The 21,645-nt window shown below is 43.7% G+C and overlaps 1 protein-coding gene across 1 annotated transcript in view; it reads right to left on the bottom strand.

The window, feature by feature from the left end:
* LOC146390258 (uncharacterized) overlaps nucleotides 1-17,930 on the bottom strand; it is a 28,925-nt gene extending 10,995 nt beyond the window's left edge. The window contains exon 1 of the mRNA XM_084923307.1: nucleotides 17,893-17,930. The gene's annotated coding sequence lies outside the window, so the exon portion shown is untranslated. The remainder of the gene's footprint in view (nucleotides 1-17,892) is intronic.
* Between the last annotated feature and the right edge of the window lie 3,715 nt (nucleotides 17,931-21,645).

Genomic DNA, 21,645 nt, shown 5'->3' with positions numbered 1-21,645 from the left:
TTCCTGTGCAAGAGGTCCTCAATCCTGTGACTGTGCATTTGACCCTCCCTCGAAATATACGTATTCATAATGTGTTTCATGTGTCTCAGGTGAAACCAGCCAGTACTGTTAGTACTGTTAGTACTGTTGAGATCATGTATTGTTTCTGATGCCCTTTTGGATACCACTACCTAAAGATTATGCACTGAACTGTTGTTTTTTTTGCACTGTAAATAAATTCATCGCAAAGGAGATCTGCGTTCAAGTCTGCTCTCTGTACTGAGAGTCTGTACTGAAATCTGCACTCCTTGACACCTCTTCCATGTTTTTCCTTGTTTCATAAGCTTCACCAGACACAGTTTAGGCTCAGTCTGCTGGTAGTGTCTGACAAAAGTGAATATATTTTATATCATTTTGACTCATGATCAAACTGGACTGGAAGTGAAACTTTACTGCCTTGTCAAGAAAAATACACACACTGGCCACTTCATTGGGTACACTTTGCTAGTTCTGTCATAGTACGGCTGTGTGGTGAGCAGGTTTCAGACCCAAACGCATCACAAAGATGAGTTCTAAAACTTTATTGCTAAACTCCTCTCAAAACACAAAAAACATTGGTCAATAGTAAGTAATGATGTTACGTCTGACACTGGAAGCCCCCAGGCCTGTGTCGAGCAATGGAGGCGTATTTGAATGACGCCCCAGTGGATACCTGTATTGTTCTTCACAACCAAAGAGAAACGAGGCCTCATTTCTCTGAAACAACATCACTGTCTCATTGTGTGACTGGAGTTACTGAAAAGATGCAGGAATTTGATTTATGCGTGAACTGTATCTGATGTGATTTTCCAGATCATCCCAAGCTTGCAAGGAGAACATAATGGAGCTACCAAAAAGGTGAAATATATCAGGAGTTGGGCAGTATTTTGACATGATATCTCCCAATAATAATACATGTCTTCTCAAATCAATTAGAGAGGAGGGCCAGTTCGCCCCTCTACGAATCACTACCTTATCGTGGTGGAGGAGTTTGTGTGTCCCAGGGATCCCAGGTGCGATGTTGTCCGGGGGCTTTTGCCCCCTGGTAGGGTCTCCCATGGCAAATTGGTCCTGAGTGAGGGACCAGACAAAGAGCGATTCAGAAGACCCTTATGAGGAAAACATCGAGGGAACAGTTTACCCTGCCCGGGATAGGGTTACCAGGGCCCCGCCCTGGAGCCAAGCCTGGGGAGGGTGCCTGATCACCACCTGTTGGTGAGTTGGACCAGGTGGTGGGGGAAGACACTGGAAAGACCCGGTGCACTTAAACGTGTAGTGAGGGTGTGCTGGGAACGCCTAGCAGAGGCCCCAGTCTGTGAGATCTGCAACACACACCTCCGGCAGAACTTCAACAGCATTGAACAGGCATTGAGTTCGAATGGACCATGTTCAGCATCTGAAATTGCCGAAGCTGCTGCACTGAGCTGCGGCCGCAAGGTGGTTGGTGCCTGTCGTGGTGGTAACCCCCGAACCAAATGGTGGACACCAGAGGTGAAGGGAATCCACCAAGCTGAAGAAGGAGTCCTATCGAGCTTGGTTAGCCTGTGTGACTTCGGAGGCAGCTGACAGGTACCGACAGGCCAAGCGGAATGTGGCTCGGGCAGTGGCTGAAGCAAAAACTCGGGTGTGGGAGGAGTTCGGAGAGGCCATGGAAAAAGACTTTCGGACTGCCTCGAAGAGATTCTGGCAAACCATCAGGCATCTCAGGAGGGGAAAGCGGTGCTCTGCCTCCACTGTGTATAGTGCTGGTGGAGCGCTGCTTACTTCGACTGAGAAAATTGTCGGGCGGTGGAAGGAATACTTTGAGGACCTCCTTAATCCCACTGACACATCTTAAGAGGAGGAAGCAGAGTCTGGGGATGAGGGGGGTGACCCGCCAATTTTCGGGGGTGAGGTCACTGAGGCAGTTAAACAACTCCTTTGTGGCAAAGCCCCTGGTGTGGATGAGGTCCGCCCCAAGTTCCTGAAGGCTCTGGACGTTGTAGGGCTGTCCTGGCTGACATGCCTCTACAATGTTGCGTGGAGATCAGGGGCAGTACCCTTGGACTGGCAGACTGGGGTGGTTGTCCCCATTTTTAAGATAGGGGACCGGAGGGTGTGTTCCAACTACACGGGGGATCACACTCCTCAGCCTCCCTGGAAAAGTCTATGCCAGGTTGCTGGAAAGGAGAGTTCGTCTGCTAGTCGAACCTCAGATACAGGAGGAACAATGCGGTTTTCATCCTGGTCGCGCAACACTGGACCAGCTCTTTATCCTCTCAAGGATACTTAAGGGTGCATGGGAGTTTCGATCCCTATACAACCGTTGCAAGAGCTTGGTTTGCATTGCCGGAAATAAGTCGGACTCGTTCCTAGTGGGTGATGGGCTCCGCCAGGGCTGCCCTTAGTCACTGACTCTGTTCATAATTTTTATGGACAGGATTTCTAGGCGCAGCCAAGTGGCAGAGGGCTTTCACTTGGGCGGCCTCAGAATCTCATCTCTGCTTTTCACGGATGATGTAGTTCTGTTGGCTTCATCAGGTGATGGCCTCTGGCTTGGCTCGCACCGGAATGGTTCGCAGCCAAGTGTGAAGCAACGGGAATGAGGATCAGCACCTCCATATCTGAGGCCATGGTTCTCAGGGTGGAGTGCCCACTCCGGGTCGGGGACAAGTTTCTGCCCCAAGTGGAGGAGTTCTAGTATCTCGGGGTCTTGTTCACGAATCATGAGAGAAGGGAGCCAGAGATTGACAGACGGATTGGTGCTGTGGCCGCAGTGATGCGTCGTGGTGAAGAGAGAGCTGGGCATAAAAGTGAAGCACCCAGGGGCTTCGCTTTTACAGGATCTACATAGGGATGTAGATCCCTACGTCCCTACCCTCACCTATGGCCACGAGCTGTGGGTAATGACCGAAAGAACGAGATCACGGATACAAGCGGCGGAAATGAGTTTCCTCCGAAGGGTGGCTGGCTTCTCCCTTAGAGATAGGGTGAGAAGTTCAGCCATCCGGGAGGGGCTCGGAGGAGAGCCACTGCTCCTCCACATCAAAAGGAGTCAGCTGAACTGGTTCGGGCATCTGACAAGCATGCCTCCTGGGCGAAGTGTTCCGGACATGTCCCACCGGGAGGAGGCCCCGGGGCAGACCCAGGACACACTGGAGAGGTTATATCTCTCAGCAGGCCAAGGAACGCCTTGGTGTTCCCCCGGACAAGCTAGAGGAGGTGGCTTGGGAGAGGGAGGTCAGGGCTTCTCTGCTAAGGCTGCTGCCCCTGCGACCCGGCCCCGGATAAAGCGGAAGAAGATGGATGGATGGATGGATGGATGTATGGATGGATGGATGGGTCAGTTAGAGGTGTGTGTGCATGTATGTATTTAATAGAGGATCTCAAAACAGGGAGTATGAGAAACACAGAAACAGAGATCGAGGCCCCTGTCTCAATAAGCATAGTTGCGTTCTCATATACTCGTGATACTTCATCAGTCGGAGACCAAGTACTGTTCCAATTCAAAGTAAGCATCAAGCCGAGAACGCGAAAAATTCCCGGATGTGTTCGTGCACCACCTGTTTTACTGAGCATGCATAGGTGGTGACTTGTGTGTATCCCAGTCGTCCCAGAATGCATGTTGTCCAAAACTCAAACGCGGCAATGCTGGTGGAAGGCAGCTAAAATCTTTTAAATATTACTCTTTCTGGTTCACAAATAAACCTTTAAGTTATTTTCAGGTGAGAATCTAGCTGTGTAAGCTTCAAATATCTGCTCGATTTATCAAGATATCACATATCTCCAAACGTGCTCTGGTGTTTTCGGAGATGTCTGTTACCCACCAGCTCGATAGCAGACTGGGAGGTCAACGATTACTATAGCCCAGCGAGAGCAGTGGATCCCCGGCACATCGTTTTTGATATAATATATACATATGATAACCGACAGCTAGATAACAAGACTAAGGCCAGACAATACAAACACTGAGCATAGCAACATGATAACTATAAGAACCAAAGCTTGGAACCCAAACTTAACTTTAATATCAACAACAATACAAATACGGCACTATAACATAAGGATAACAAGCAAGCAAGCAATTTATTTATACAGCACTTTCGAAACAACTCTCAGCTGAAAACAAAGTGTTGTACACATGACACAACAAATAACAATAGTGAAATAGTATATGTAAAAAAATTTAATTAGACTAAGAACATATAAAAAGTCCGGGTCAGACTGTGTCATGAGACAAATTGTTCCAGAAGTTTGGAGCAACTATAGAGAAGGCCCTGTTCCCTCTGAGCTTCCTCTTAAACCTGGGTACCTCCAGGAGCAGCTTGTCAGCTGACCTGAGAGACCTAGGAGATGAATAAGCACAAAGAAGCTCAGAGAGATAAGGTGGAGCAAGACCATTTAAACATTTAAAAACAAACATTAAAATTTTAAAAATATACTCTAAAATGAACAGGCAACCAATGGAGTGAAGCCAAGATAGGAGTTATATGCTCTCTCTTACGGATTCTGGTTAGAAGTCCTTCAGTAGCATTCAGTAGCACTATTGCATGCTTAAAATTAGCAGGGACTACACCAGATCTTAAACTGCTATTTATAACAGTAAGAACAGCCTGCCCTATGCAACAAAACATCTCTTTAAAAAATTGTGGCGGTAGAGGATTGTTTGGAGAGCCAGAGGGCCTCAGGTGCCCAATCACATCCTCTAAATAAGAAAGAGTTATAGTCTCAAACTGGTCGAAAACAGCAGAGCAAGGGATTAAAACAGAGGGGTCAGACTCAGGGGCAGAAATGAGGTCCCGCGTGGTTGCAACCTTATCAATAAAAAAACCAAATAAAATCATTCGATAATTTGATAGAGGCGTCTAAGCAGCCGCTTTGTGGAGCATTTAAAACTAAACCAATAGAGTTAAATAACACACAGGGATTATGACTAATGGAGGAAATGATCTTGGAAATGTTTATTCCCTCTTAGCCTCTTTAACCGTATCCTGATAGAGATGCCATGAGTTCTTTAGGAGTTGTAGAGACACCTGTAAATTGTCCCTCTTCCATCTGCGTTCAGCTCTACGACATTCCCTCCTCACAGCCCAAGTGGTGTCATTAAACGAAGGCTTGGTTTTAGCTTTGGGCTGCCTGGTTTTAAATGGAGCCACCGAGTCCAAAATAGTTAGGCACGAGGATTCAAACCAAGAGCTAAGGACTTCTGTGTCCAGATCGGAAGGGACAGACAGCAACCGGGCAGCAGCGGCAAGCAGGAGCACTGTTTTGAACTGTAGTGCACAAAAACACAGTATGAAATAACACAGCCTTATGGTCAGAAAAAAGGGTGTCAAAGATTTCCACATTAGACACAGGTAAACAGTAAGGTAAGACCAAGTCCAAAACAAAAAGGGCACAGGAGCACAGAACAGTCCCAAACAGAATAGGTGTCAAGACACCAAAACACCTAGATCCGGAGGCCGACGGCACAAAAGCCCATCACACAACATTTCAGGAGGCCGGCCCGGAGGTCGACGGCACCGACGAAGGAGTTCAGGTGGCCGGCCGCGCAGACGGCACCGACGAAGCAGTTCAGGTGGCCTGGTGCGAAGCCCGCGGTGGCAAAGAACCCGCTCAGGGGGCCGCCCTCTCCAGCGATGACGTCCAGCTGGAGGCCTGGAAAGTGGCCGGCAGAGGCGAGGTTGAAAAGGACGAGCTGGAACTGAAGACGGTGTGGCAACCGCAGGACCAGACGAGGCTGAAGACACAGAGGCTGGACCAGACGAGGCTGCAGACACAGAGGCTGGACCAGACGAGGCTGAAGACACAGAGGCTGGACCAGACGACAGCGGGACGGCTGCGGAACCTGACTGCAGGCGGTGATGCTGCAGGCGGTGATGCTGCAGGCGGTGATGCTGCAGGCGGTGATGCTGCAGGCGGTGATGCTGCAGGCGGTGATGTGAATGCTGCAGGCGATGATGCTGCAGGTGATGATGCTGCAGGCGATGATGTGAATGCTGCAGTCGATGATGTGAATGCTGCAGGCGATGATGCTGCAAGCGATGATGTAGAAGTCGCGGGGGATGATTCAGCAGGTGACGGCTGAACAGACTTTCCCGGACCGTCAGCAGATGTGAGGATGTGCTGGCTAGGTCCTCCAGGACCCTCAGCTAACAAGGCGTGGTGCTGGATGGGCTCCTCGGACCCTCCAGCAGACGTGGCATGAGGCTGGACGGGCTCCTCGGACCCTCCAGCTGACAAAACTTGAGGCTGGCTGGGTTCTCCCGAACCCCCAGCAGACGAAACCTGAGGCTGGCTGGGTTCTCCCGAACCCCCAGCTGACAACACTTGAGGCTGGACGGGCGACTCGGGCCCTCCAGCTGACGACACTTGAGGCTGGACGGGCGACTCGGGCCCTCCAGCTGACGACACTAGAGGCCGGACGGGCGACTCGGGCCCTCCAGCTGACGACACTTGAGGCCGGACGGGCGACTCGGGGCCCCAGCTGACGAAACTTCAGGCTGGCTGGGTTCTCCCAAACCCCCAGCAGACGAAACTTGAGGCTGGACGGGCTCCTCGAGCCCTCCAGCTGGAGCAGATGCAGGACCAGAGGCCATTGGGACCCCTGGCTGCATAGGTAGCTGAATTGGTGCTTGCACTAATTGCTGAGTTACCGGCTGGGCGGTTGACTGAAACAGAAGTTGTAGTGGTGGTCATGATGATGGTCATGCTGGGTGTAGTGATGGTTGTTGAACTTGCAACAGAGCGGGTAACCAACACTCAGCAACTCTTCTCCGGGGAACAGGGACGGGTACTGGGCCTGGCCGAACATCAGCCATCCCCACCTGAAGAACAGATACAGGTCCAGGGAAGAGCTGTGTTCTGGCTGCCTTACCCCTGGGGGCCGATGTGGGTGCAGGAGCTAGCTGGACTGCTGCTGCTCCCACCCGAGGAGCTGAAACGGGTGCAGGAGTCAGCAGGGTCTCAGTTGCCCCCAACCAGGGAACCAGAACAGGCACAGGCAACGACCGGGCGCCCGCCATCCCCACCCGTGGAGCAGATACGGGTGCAGGGATGAACGGAGCCATAGTCTGCCTGGGAACTGGAACTGGATGCGGAGAGCAGAGCAGAGGAGCTGTAACAGTCACAGGGAAAACCAAGTTTATGGTACCAGACATGGTTCTAGAAAACCGAGACTTATGGCAGGCTGACCTTGGTAAAACTGCTATTCTTAAGTTGCCCAGGTTGACATTAGCAGTCTTAGAAAAGACGAGTTCAGGGGCAGTCACAGGTGCTGGAGAAATCATACAAGCGGTATCTGAAGAAACTGGGTGTGAAGCAACATAAAACACAGTCTTACAAAACGCAGCCTGGGAAGTTGCACACACAGTGTCCAGGGCTACTGGCTGAAAAGCATGGCGCACAGAGTCATACAAACATGATCGTGGAACCGAAACTTTAACTTGAGCAACCACTTCTGCAGTGTTCAAACCAAGTATTTTTGCCAGCTTGGTAACAGCAGATGACACCTGGTTGGTCTTAACCTGGACAGTCACAGAACGCATAGTCTTGAAGAGTTCACAGTGAGCAACACAAACAGTCTTTGAATAAGCATACTCTAGGCTTGTGAAATTTAACTCAGGGGAGGTTATGGAAACATGAGGTTTATCATAGGAAGCCTCAGAATGAACTGGCTGGTGAGCCGCGTAACACATGGGTGAAGCAACACCAACAACAGTCTCATGAGGTGTAGCCTGCACAGCATAGATGGAATTTGGCTGGGAAATTGAACTGTCCCTGTTTAGATTAGCAGTAGGAGAAATAGTCTTTTGAGCTGCATCTTTAATGTCCTGAGTGAGATCATGATTGTCCAAGTCAGAAAATTTCATAACAGATTCACATATATAATCTACATCTGAAAGCTCACTATTAACTGATCCAAAAACAGGTGGCTCGGAATAAACATAACCTGCCTGAGAAGCGAAAACAGAAACCCCAGTCTTTTCAGAATGAAACCCAGAAACACCACTCTCAGTTACACTCTCAGGACACAAAACCTCTTTTGACTCTGAAATACGGTCATCTGATTCCTGAATCTTCTCAAACTTTGAAGAAACAAAAGAGGGAAAATTAGAATGCTCAGAGTCCCGAAAGACAGCCTCAGAGTCAGCCATCTTGGGATCATCAGTTTCTGTCTTTGCAGACCCTGAGTTAACAGTCAAAAAGTTAACCGACTCCGAATTCACTGGCTCAGAGCTAAAAATTCCCAGCGTGGAAGAAGCCGGGTGACAACTGTTCTGTTCACTCACCACGTCCAGCAGTTCAGAGCAGGAACTGGACTCGGGTTGCGGTGAGGGACGGCGACGACGAGAACGCCGCTTTCTCTTGGAAACCGGAGCGACAGAAAAAACGGAGGGTGTCGGAGCAACAGTGACTGGTCCCTCATCCGCCGACCACATTCCTGCCAGGCATGAGGCAGGTGAGGGGTGGTCGGAACCAGACGTGAGGGAGGAAGGAGTCCGATGCTGCGACTTCAGCTGCTGCAGTGGGGCTATAGAATGCTCCGTCCGCTGCGGCGGCGTGAGAGGGCTTGCTCGCTGTGACTGAGGCGGTGTGGATGAGGAGATGAGGGTGAATTGGGCCAGCTCCCGGGCTTTGACTGCCTCCTTAGCCTGGGTCAGCGAACGGCTGAACTCCGAGGCAATAGACAGCTGGCGCAGTTGAGGATTTCTGTCAAATATGGTTTGTATTGCATTCAACCCGACTGAGAATGTCTGCAAATCTGAGGCGTTTCTAATGCGAGTCATCAGTCCGAGGATGCGAGCAAGGTCCACCTCTCTCTCGAGGTGAGCTGAGTCCGCTGGGTCCATGTTATGGTTGCGTCCTTCTGTCACGATGAGTTGTGTGGCTGTCAGTGGCTGGACCCACGTGCAGGACTCGGAGACAAAACATTAACTTAAACGACAGCAATCAAACCCAAGAGAATCAAAACACATCATGAAATCAAAGATAACTAATACAAACAGAAAAACACTGAGTCCACAGACTCGGGACCGTGACATTTATGAAGTCCTTATTATATTAGGGGGGACGATAAATAACAGCAAAGAGCACTGAGTTAGAGCAAATAATTTCAAAACACACCAGCTCAAAGCTGGAAAATAAAGGCTGTAAAAAGCGTTGTTTACATTTAAAATCCTTTTTAAAAACAACCACCGTACCTCCTCCTCTTCCTGATGTCCTCGGTGTATTAAAATAAAAACAGTCTGATGGTAAAAGTTCGAAAAAGATACTGGACTCAGCAGTGTTCATCCAAGTCTCAGTGACACACATGAAGTCCAGACTCCAGAAGGTGAATAACTCCTTCAGAACAAAAGATTTATTTACCAGCGATCTCGCATTTACCAATCCAACCCTGACAGAAGCTGGGGCGGAGGTATGGACCTCAGCAGCGTAGGGAACCTGGCACAATGGCTGCAGATTGCGGAGGTTCATTTGGCGCACCCTCAGCCGAGGAGGACAGGGGTTGCGAAAAAGCGGAGTATCATCCCAGTTGCTCACGGGGTGAGGCAGGCTTCCACAGGGTTCAAGAATCGTCGATGCACAAAAACACCAGGAAATAATCAATATACTCCTTGGGCAGTAGTGGGACGATGCGCCAAGGAGAGCTTAACCAGCCAACCGCCTTCGCTGGGCAGGTAGCATAACAGCATGGCATAAGCATGGTATTTGTGACAGCAGCGGTCAACAGGAATTTTGTTTTCCGTTAACAAACGGAATGGTATTTTGACCAGAGCTTCCTGAGTGACACATAGCAGGAACAATATAAAAACAAACAAAACTGAAAGTGAGACAGACAAGCAGCCACATACAACGGCGCCATCATAACAAACAATAAAACTCCTAAACATTCCCAAAACCCCGAGTCACGAAAACAAGACCATGACAAGTACAGGGTTTGTCTTCCCTTTTCCTCCAAGACTGCATTAATTCTTCATGGCATAGATTCCATAAGGTGATGAAACTATAGGGTGGCTGACTGGAAAAATAGAAGAGGAAAACAACCCTCTGGGATCGACGGACACGCCGGCGTGTCAAAATCACATGACCAATTTAAGATGACACAGCTACAAAATGCAGCGACTCAGAGTCCATTTCAACCTGGGTCGAAAGTGCGGACCTCAAACTATATAACAGTTTTTGAATTGTGTCGATGGGCCACGTAAAACCAGAGTTATGATAAAAAATACAGGCAATGTTTTTTTTCTGAACAAAACAGTGGTGTTTACAGCAGGTTTTCTACGGACAGCGCTAGCAAAAACTTTCCGCTTGCGAGTGAAAAAAGAAAAAGAAAAAACACCCCTTTCCTATTGGTGGTAAAGTTTCCCATGTCAGCCAATCAAAAAAATGATATTGCAACATGTGGCACTTGATTGTTTAGGAAAAGGGGGAAGTTTTAGGAGTACACCCGCGACGGAGAGCAGGCGAGCGAAAGAAAGAGAGAGAGTGAGTTTTCATACGTTGATGTTGAGTGACGTTTAGCATGTTTGGAGGCTATAGTTAGTGTGTTGTGTAGTTACTGTTTTGTATTGTGTGTCAGTTACACTGCTGAATGTCACAGTTGCTCCAAAAAAGCCACCAAAGGCAGATTCCAGTGTAAACGCTGTTTCCACCTGGAATACAGGACTGATACACCTCCTGCTGTCAGACCTGCAGGGTTTAGGCCTGTGGTGTTCTCCTCTGTCTTATACTGAACACAAACTATTTTTCTGGACTGGCACAAATAATTTGTGTGCCTTCTTATTTGATGCAGAACACCTGATTGTTCTGTAAATAGATTTGAATGGTTATATAAAAAACGCCTGAGGCCTTGGCTGCATTTTTAGGTAAATAGTACCATATAACTTTGTTGTTTGCAAAACTTGTGCATAATTTTTAGAAATGTACAATTTCTATTTGCATTTCAAGGTATGAAAATGATTCGTTAAACATGTTTGTGGGTTTTACAGTAAAAAATATAACTTTTTTCTACTCGGATTTCGAAAAAATTTTTCTGAATTTAGATCAATTGTACTAATATAGTATGCCAAAATGAAAAAAATAACTCAAATTTCAGATATATAAGGTTGTGCTGAAAATAATGATACCAAACAAGGCAAGATAAACAGTTTTTAAAGGTTAAATATAGAGGTCAAATCAAAAGTAGTTAAAAATGGCCAACCCCTGGACCCCAGAGGGTTAAAAAAGAAGAGGGGATTACAAATGGAGGAGAAATTCTGAAGAATAGAATCAAATGGTGGAGTACATCGGAAGAAGAATCCATGATAGAAGAAAAGTGGGATAATGTTTTTTTTCTCAGCCTCCGCATTCTCCTCTCTTCTTCCATGCTCCCTCCTCTTTTAATTTATTTATCGGTGCCTCCCCTGGTAGAGCATTGAAGAGAAAGAGGCAAGGGACCAGATGAAGACTTTTTCTCATCTTCGGCAGTCTGCAGCGATAGACTGTCCACTATTTACCATGCCTTTGTTAACTAATATTGGTGTATGTGGATCCTAAACAGGCATGAAGGAAATATATTACATTCCTGGAGTAATATTCCGGTGACAACTTTCTATAATACCCAGGAGCAACTTTAAAATGCTCAAATTATTGCTTGTTCTTTTAGTTATATATATTAATAATTAAAAGCAGGTGACTCGTAAGCTGGAGAGGAAATGGCGTGTCACAAATTTAGAAGATCATCATTTAGCCTGGAGAAATAGTTTGTTGCTTTATAAGAAAGCCCACCGCAAAGCCATAACATCTTACTATTCATCACTGATTGAAGAAAATAAGAACAACCCCAGGTTTCTCTTCAGCACTGTAGCCAGGCTGACAAAAATTCAGAGCTCTGTTGAGCCAACCATCCCTTTAACGTTAACTAGTAATGACTTCATGAACTTCTTCACAAATAAAATTTTTATCATTAGAGAACAAATTACCAATAATCATCCCACAGATGTAATATTATCTACAGCTACTTTTAGTACCATTATTGTTAAGTTAGACTCTTTTTCTCCAATTGATCTTTCTGAGTTAACTTCAATAATTACTTCCTCCAAACCATTAATGTGTCTTTTAGACCCCATTCCTACAAAACTGCTCAAAGAAGTCCTTCCATTAATTAATGCTTCAATCTTAAATATGATCAACCTATCTCTAATAATCGGGCTATGTACCACAGGCCTTCAAGCTGGCTGTAGTTAAACCTTTACTTAAAAGCCATCTCTAGACCCAGCTGTCTTAGCTAATTATAGGCCCATCTCCAACCTTCCTTTCATATCAAAAATCCTTGAAAGAGTAGTTGTCAAACAGCTAACACATCATCTGCAGAGGAATGGTTTATTTGAAGAGTTTCAGTCAGGTTTCAGAGCCCATCACAGCACAGAAACAGCTTTAGTGAAGGTTACAAATGATCTTCTTATGGCCTCTGACAGTGGACTCATCTCTGTGCTTGTCCTGCTAGACCGTGCAGCGTAATTATTATAGGTACTGCACTGCAGTAGTTTGCATCATATCTATCTAATAGACTCCAATTTGTGCATGTAAATGGAGAGTCCTCTTCACACACTGAGGTCAATTATGGTGTTCCACTGGGTTCAGTGCTAGGACCAATTCTGTTTACATTATACATGCTTCCCTTAGGCAGTATCATTAGAAGACATGGTATACTTTTTCACTGCTATGCAGATGACACCCAACTCTATCTTTCCATGAAGCCAGATAACACACACCAATTATTTAAACTGCAGGAATGTCTTAAAGACATAAAGACCTGGATGGCCGCTAACTTTCTGCTTCTTAAGGTTATTCTATTTGGTTATTCAACTCGGCCCTGAAAATCTTAGAAATATGGTATCTAAACAGATTCTTACTCTGGATGGCATTACCTTGGCCTCCAGTAACACTGTGAGGAACCATGGAGTCATTTTTGACCAGGACATGTCCTTCAACGCACATATTAAACAAATATGTAAGACTGCTTTCTTCCATTTGCGCAACATCTCTAAAATTAGAAAAATCCTGTCCTGTGATGCTGAAAAACTAGTTCATGACTAGTGTAATTCATTATTATCAGGATGTCCTAAAAACCCTGAAAAGCCTCCAGTTAATCCAAAATGCTGCAGCAAGAATACTGACAGGGATTAGAAAGAGAGAGCAGATTTCTCCTGTATTGGCTTCCCTTCACTGGCTTCCTGTTAAATCCAGAATTGAATTCAAAATCCTGCTCCTCACATACAAGGTCTTAAATAATCAGGCCCCATCTTATCTTAATGACCTTGTAGTACCATATCACCCTATTAGAGCACTTCGCTCTCGCACTGCAGGGCTACTTGTTGTTCTTAGAGTATTTAAAAGAATGGGAGGGAGAGCCTTCATTTTTCAGGTCCCTCTTCTGTGGAACCAGCTTCCAGTTTGGATTCGGGAGACAGACACTATCTCTACTTTTAAGATTAGGCTTAAAACTTTCCTTTTTGCTAAAGCATATAATTAGGGCTGGATCAGGTGACCCTGAATCCTCCTTAGTTATGCTGCGATAGACGTAGGCTGCCAGGGATTCCCATGATGCATTGAATTTTTCCTTTTCAGTCACCTTTCTCACTCACTATATGTTACCTCTCTGCATTGAATCATACCTGTTATTAATCTCTGTCTCTCTTCCACAGCATGTCTTTATCCTGTTTGCCTTCTCTCACCCTAACCGGTTGCAGCAGATGGCCGCCCCTCCCTGAGCCTGGTTCTGCCGGAAGTTTCTTCCTGTTAAAAGGGAGTTTTTCCTTCCCACTGTCGCCAAGGTGTTTGCTCATAGGGGGTCATATGATTGTTGGGTTTTTCTCTGTATGTATTATTGCAGGGGTCGGCAACCCTAGGCATTTCTAATCAATTTCAAGATTTTTTTAAAATATCTTAGAGCAGGAGTTGTTGTGCAAGCTGACTGATCGATCCGTCTCACATTTGGCAATAGGAAGGGATATTGATTCATCTATTTTGGAGAGTGTTCTGTATATTTTAGAGAGTAATTTTAGGATTTTGAGACCAAGGAATTGTACCACACTTGTTGGTGTTTGTAATTTGACTTGATTAGGCTTAAATGTCTTTTTTATTATAGATTTAATTTGTTGATATTCTAAAAATCTATTCTTTTTAATTCCATGTTTTTTAGCTAATCTGTCCAATAGAATAAAGTCTGTTCTTTTGAATAGATGTTCCAAGAATCTAATTCCTTTACAGCTCCAATCAAGGAAGTTAATCATGTTATTGTTCTGTATTATGTCAGGTTTATTCCAGATGGATGCACATTTGAATGGGATTAATGAAGACTACATCATTTTTTAGAAACTCCCACCATGCTGTGAGAGAGGAGCTGATATTGATGCTTTTAAAGCATACACATTGTTTGTTTTAGCTAATGAATGGTAGGTTCGAAATCTCTATTGCAGGGGTCGGCAACCCTAGGCACGAGTGCCACATTTGGCACGCTAAGGGTTAACTGATGGCACGACCATAGCTGGATTGGTCATCCGGCATACCGGGCATTTGCTCAGTGGCCCGGTGACTTTTTTATTTCTTTGTAACGGTATAAACAATGAAAGGTGGTGGATTGGCCAGATGCTGGTCGGTGTGTAAAAATAACTCAGTTGTTTGATGGTGGCTATGGGAGCTTCCTCAGATTCAGTAAAATTAGCAAGTGGTGGAGGCCAGCAGGTGGATGAGAGAAAGGGGAGGCAGGAGGAGAGCCCCGAGGCAGCTGCCGGTCCGAGTGTCAGGTGAACTGAACTTCAGGTAAGAAGTTATGACCTGCAATCTATCTGGGTCACCAAGTTTAGGTGTATTTTATTTTCGTTGTGCTGACTTTTTACAGTCAGTTACAATAACTCGTACTGCGTACCTGCTAGCATGACGGAGTTTCTATACAGCTGGGTGGGTGCTTGTTACTGATGTTGAACTTTATTTAATAGTAGAGTTGCCAACGGAATCGTCCCGCATTGAGAGAAAATATTACACGTTGAGGTGAAAAGGGAAAGTTTGTCCCGTACTTCAGCTAGAATGGAAAAAGACACAAAGCTGGAGTTATTCTGTCGTTACGCTGCACAGCTGCCTCTTCTTCTCACATTCTCTCCCCTCCCTCTCCTGTTTCTTCTTCAATCATGAAACTGATCAATGATCAGCTGATCGGCTTTTCTCTCTTGTTTATTTATTGCCCACTTTGCGCCAGAAAGAGGAAACTGGCGGATGTCGCGCTAAACAACAGCAGCACGTTTAAGCTTGATCAGCTGTTGTTAGAATTTATTCAATATTAATTTCTACTATCAGCTGATGTTTGCTCGAGCCACAGCTGTAAAACTGCTGGTCGTGATATCGGTTTGTATATCTGGTGAGAGGAAAACATGGAGATGAAACCAGGAGATGTCCTTACTGAATCATCATAGCTGAACAGGTGATGGAGAAACAGGTTTACCTTTTAGGTGACATGAATGAGTTGAAGGGAAGTTATGAACTGTTTCTGAGAGACAAATAACACCAGGATCCTTTTTTTTATGTAGCTGACAGCTGGTAACTATGCAGGGGCGGGTCTAGCAAAGTTTTGCCAGGGGGGCCAGGTAGGGCATTAACAGGGAAAGGGGGACACAAAGAAATACTTTCTTATTCTCATTTAAAATGTCTTGCTTTTATTAAATAATTATCTGAAGCTTACAACCAAAGTTTTTATCTGACGTAAAATGTATAGAAATCATACATATAACAAAGAAGCAGCTGGAATCCACAGCTGTGCGTGTTCATGGAGCTGCATTTTCACCTGCTGGACATCACTACCTGACAAGTTTAACTGTCTTCAGAACATTGCAGAGGCCTATTTGGCTCTACATGTCTGTGTGAGCAGATTTTCTCTCACATGAGTGTCCTCAGGTAGCCGTCTGAATGCTGGACACTTGTGTCTATGAGTGGGAGACCAGAGATCAGAGTGTATTAACAAACATGCCATATTGGCCCAGTTTATTTTTCTTATCATTGTTGTGAGGACACCATAAATAGCATTTGCATTTTCTGTTGTACAGTTCATTTGCTGTTATGGAGTTCTTGTTATGGATTAAAGTGTCTTTTTTTGTTTCAAAATAGCTGATAACTATTTGCTGATAGCTGCCAACATCTGCGAACAAATATAATTCTATAAAGTTGTTCTATATAGTGTGTAACCGTTAATATAGAGCGTTATTAAATTTATTGCTAATGCAATCATATGGCACACTGACTTCTGAGGAAGTTTTAAATGGCACTCCTCATCAGAAAGGTTCCCTACCCCTGTATTATTGTATGATCTAGTGTACAATATAAAGCACCTTGAGGCGACTATTGTGATTTGGTGCTATATAAATAAAATTGAATTGAATTGAATTAATAAATGCTACATTATAGTATATGTACATGTCATGGCATAGGGTTAGATTTACATTTATGGATATCCATAGGTGATGGCATAGTCTTAAATAATGATGGACATACCCAAGTTAGTTTCACTTTAATATACAGAACCAAAACCATAAACCAAACAATTTTCATTAAAAGTCCCCATCACTAAACTCTCTTCTTCAGATTAGTGAACTAGCAGAGCTAGGCAAGCAGATGGAGCCATTTTAAGTTCGTCACACCTTTAACTCCAGTATCTACATGCATGACTTATAACAGTAGTCATCCTACCTGCATCTGTTGTGTAAACCTTCTCTTCTTTGTATTACGGGTAAATAGATGAGGGAAGGGATACTTTAAGGATTTCATCAACCACACTGACATGCTTCTAAAGAATAAGCAGAGTCCAGGGATGAATTTAAGACTTGCCTATCACTGTGTCTGTGCTGCGGTGCTGGAAAGGAGAATCGGGTTAACGTGAGATTCAGGACCACTAATGTGGTTTTTGCCCTCATCGTTAAACACAACCAGGCACCGGTAGCCTAGAGCAGTTACTGATTAAGTTAAAAATAATATCTTGCTTGATTTAACACTGCTTAACATCTACTTTCGAGTCACTTCTCAGCCTAGAGTTATTTCATGCTATGGATTCTCAGAAAACGTGTCGGGTAGAGCAGCGGTCCCCAACCCCCGGGCCTCGGACCGGTACCGGTCCGTGAGTCGTTTGGTACCGGACCGCGAGAGTTGAGGCTCAGGTGTGAAATGTATAGTTTTCAGGGTTTTTATCAGTTTTCAGCGTTATTTTGTTATCGTTTTTATCGTTTACTCGGTTTTCCTTGGTCTTTTCACGTGTGTTATGAATAAATTTTCTTTTTTTCGGTACCGGTACTAGTTTTATTTTGTTGTTTTTATCCGCGACACCTTAAAGGCCGGTCCGTGAAAATATTGTCGGGCATAAACCAGTCCGTGGCGCAAAAAAGGTTGGGGACCGCTGGGGTAGAGTATATGAAAGTAAATACCCAAACTCTGAAAAATACAAAAATGCACTACAATATCCACAAACTATAGATAACACAGTACAAACCCGCACACTGCTTAATCTGTCCTTTGTGTCATGTGACATGTAAGTGAACCAACATAGCACCTTATACTTAAATTAACTCGACTTGAGGGTAATTTTCAATATTTCTTACAAATTATGATCAGAAATGCAGTAATTCAGTAATAAAATATAAGCATAACTATTTTAGACTTGAAGTAGATCTTACAAGGACATTCAGTATTTAAAATAGGTAATTGTTCAATTACTGTAGATTTTTATATGCCTTCAGTTCTCTAATAAAAAGTCTAGTTTAAATTGTTTTACAAAGTAAATGTTATTTGCATAAAATCTGACCATCTATTTTTATATACAAATAATATATGTGGTCAATGGTTTTTCCATTAATCAAGATAAAAGAAACTTACCTATTCCAAAGATTGTTCTTTCTTTCACCAGCTTCACTACAGAAAAAAACCCCCCAGAGGCAAATCATTTGTACAAGAAAGAGGAAGTTGGATCGTTTCCTCCCACAGACGCCACTACTTCTGCAGTCTGTCTAAACAAGCCCAAGTGTGACTGGTCCATGAAGCAAAACAGCCTAATGAAAAAAACATTGCTTTCTGCAGCTTGAACTGATGTCTTCTTTGTTCCTTATATTTGAGATGAGCCGGGAACAATGTCCAATTTCATTTATTGAAAAAGATTTTTTTTTAATAATTTTTATTTGATTTAAACAATTTAGGATTTGCCAAGTCCAAAAAATGTTTTGGTCTGTAGTAAATAACAATAATTCACTTGCAAGCAGTGACAGCATGCCTTCCTGCCCTCACATCTTACAGTGAATATCATTAGGCCTGCGTGCACAAATTGGTTGCTTGCTTCCTCTTTCTAATTTGTGGTCTTTAAGAACGGTCACTAATAATAGTTCATGTTTCTGTATATCCTGTGTGAAATGTCAAGTGCACCACTGGGAAAAAGTTCCCTCACCCAGGGGTATCTAAGACAATGGAATGTATAATCTAACGTATAATCTACTTAATCTCTCTTCCACAGCATGTTTTCTATCCTGTCGTTCTTCTCTCACCCCAACTGGTCGCAGTAGATGGCCGCCCCTCCCTGAGCCTGGTTCTGTCAAAAGTTTCTTCCTGTTAAAAGGGAGTTTTTCCTTCCAACTGTAGCCAAACTGCTTGCTCATAGGGGTTCATATGATTGTTGGGTTTTTCTCTGTATGCGTTATTGTAGGGTCTACCCTACAAAATAAAGCACCTTGAGACGACTGTTGTTGTCATTTGGTGATGTATAAATAAAATAAAATTGAATTGAATCTATGACATCCACATTTGAGGAGGAGGATGTCATCATTTAGCCCATTTACAGTTTGACATAGTTTCTTTTTTCTTTTTTTTGGATTAAACTGAACAAGCCATAGAAAGTGGCAGCAATATTTATGGTGAGTCAAAAAAAACAAAGCACCACTGCTCTTAGCCTCTGTAACTCATTTATCTTCTGTTTTTATTTCATTGTCAAGAAATAAGTGAAGGGTTACTTCACTTGCTTTTTCACTGAACAACTGCACAGTTCTTTATACTCAAAATTTAAATGATGTGCCAGTTGTATGTGCAGTGCCGGACCTGAGTGACATTCCCAAAACTAAACCTCACATCAAATTGTATTTCAAAGATTAGCAGGGCGGATTTTGCTACCTGCCTCTCATGTTATCAGTCCATTGAACTGAGGTCTAAGCTGAGACACTGTCTGGGAAAAGCAGACTTATTATAACCACTGCTCAAGTTTTAATATGTTTCAGTATGCTGCACTATAGTTGTTTTATGTCGGTGAAAGGCAGTTTACTGTATTTTGTATTATTTAGCTTCATTTTTTATTTTACTTTTACACTTTAATTCAAAACTGAAACTTCTGTAAAGAGAGAAACCATTGAATTGCCTTCATTTTAAATACACTTTCCACATACCAGTAAAATTATATAGTACAAAAACTCATTCCATTCCACATCATCAGAGCATAAATAAAAAACAACAAAATATTAGTTACCCCAATGTCACTCCAGCCCTGAGGTACTGTGTCAGTCAGGTGAAGTATCAAGGAAACCAACAGTGCACTGCTAGAACTAACAAAAGATGAAATGATGCATGCTCAATCATCCAGGTAAGTGCTTACTCGTCAGGCCAGGACTGTACAGTCTATTCACACTTACAGGCTGGTGGACACTTTAATTGATGAGGATGTACACAAATATTCCTGGCACAACTTCACCTACTGAAAACCATACCCTGCTTTATTCTCTTGTGTGACTATAACTGAGAACCATTATTTCCAAATAAGAACCATGCTGTATTTAAGACTTATCAGGAACGCTTCACTGAGGTTACAGGGAAAGGAAGCTGAGGGCAGCTTTCCCAAAGACTTCAAACAACTGGATATCTATTGGAGCCACAGGAGTTGCCTCTAGACAGATACCTATTTAAGGGAACGCCGCATTAGCTTGACTTGCTGATAATATCAACTTGAAAATCCTAGCTGTTTTTCAGAAACGTTGACCTCTGACCTTGACCTTGGCGTTGAGGTTAGTGGAATTGATGCAGGTTTTTTTTAGGTATTGCAAAGGAAAAATCATTCATTGGTTTCAGGTTGGGTTTCATCAGTGTTATCAACTAACAGTGCTGTTTCTCACTCTTTGTCACAAACAGAGATGGGCAGTAATGCGTTACTTGTAACGCATTACTGTAATCCAATTACTTTTTTCAAGTAACGAGTAAAGTAAGGGATTACTATTGCAAAAACGGTAATTAGATTACCGTTACTTTCCTGTCAGCACGCTGCGTTACTAAACCCGTGATTTTTTTTGCGAGAATGTCTCATGACAATGACGTAAGCAAGTGCGTTCGTGACAACAGCTGTGTGCAGATCAACAATGGATAATATATCGAGTGCGGGAGAGAGTATGAGCATGCAGTGTTTAAAGCGTGGAAGTACTGACCTTATTTTGAGTTTGATTCCATAAAAAGTGACAAAAACATTAGCGTCCGCTGTTCACTGCGTGGGAAGAAAAATTATTTTTACAGCGAAAAAAACCCTAAACTTCCAAGCAAGCACAGAGTGCGCTACCAGGTAATGGGAAATTCACAGAGAAACCGCGGATTCTTCAACTGGTCGCTGCGGCACACCTGCACCAGGGCAAACCCCACACCTGCTTTACAGTTGAAAATAGAGCAACAGTACCGATAGTCTTTGATTTTATTTATTTTCTGCTGTGTTTTACTTGCATCTATTTGAAAGAATGAGTGTAAACACAAAAAAATATTTTATTTTATGTGCTGGAATGTGCAGAAAATAGGTTTAAATGTTAAACAAATTTCTTCCAGTCAGAAAATGTTGCATATAATTACATTTTTTTAAAAGATCAAAACTAATAAAACAAGTTTTAAAAAGAGACTTTTCAATTTGATTACATTTTGTATGATGGATTATGCAGAAAAAGTAGAATTGGGCTGAAAGATCTATCGCTTTATCACCTATTCAGGTTGTAAATCGTGTTTTTAAAAGTAACTAAGTGACTAAGTAATTAATCACTTTTGAAAATAAGTAATCAGTAAAGTAACGGGATTACTTTTGGGGGGGAAGTAATCAGTAATTAGTTACTGATTACTTTTTTTAGTAACTTGACCAACACTGGTCACAAACACTAGCAAATGTCAGGTCGCAGTAACAGGAACGTACAGTATGAAGGAAACCAGCAGTGTGGTCTTGTGACTACAATAAGACTAAATGTCATTCAGTATATTTACCCCTGACAGGGTGAGAACAACAAACATGCTAATGTGTCAGAATTTGGTATATGCGTTAATAAAAATACACATATAATTCTGGTAACACTGGGTTGTCCATTTATAAAACAACAACATGAAATAAGACTTGACACTTTTGACCGAGTCCATAAACTCCAGGAAAGTCCACCAGACAACAAAGTGTCCACTGAGGTCACAGGTCAAGGCACCATAGGGCTGTTTGCCACTAGACACCTACAAGCAACCTTATTGAAACCAAAGGAGTTTCCCCTGCTGGGCATTAGAAGTACTGCAAGTTTATCCACTTCTGCAGAAACTTCACCTCTCTGAACCAGAAGCTAGCTCGTTTATATACAATCTGTGATTTTTCCA

Source organism: Perissodus microlepis, chromosome 3 (genome assembly GCF_051167445.1).
Source record: "Perissodus microlepis isolate ML-2025 ecotype Zambia chromosome 3, ASM5116744v1, whole genome shotgun sequence".
NCBI classification, from domain to species: Eukaryota; Metazoa; Chordata; class Actinopteri; order Cichliformes; family Cichlidae; genus Perissodus; species Perissodus microlepis.
The sequence above is the reverse complement of the archived record's forward strand: the minus strand, read 5'-3'. Positions and strand labels throughout refer to the sequence as shown.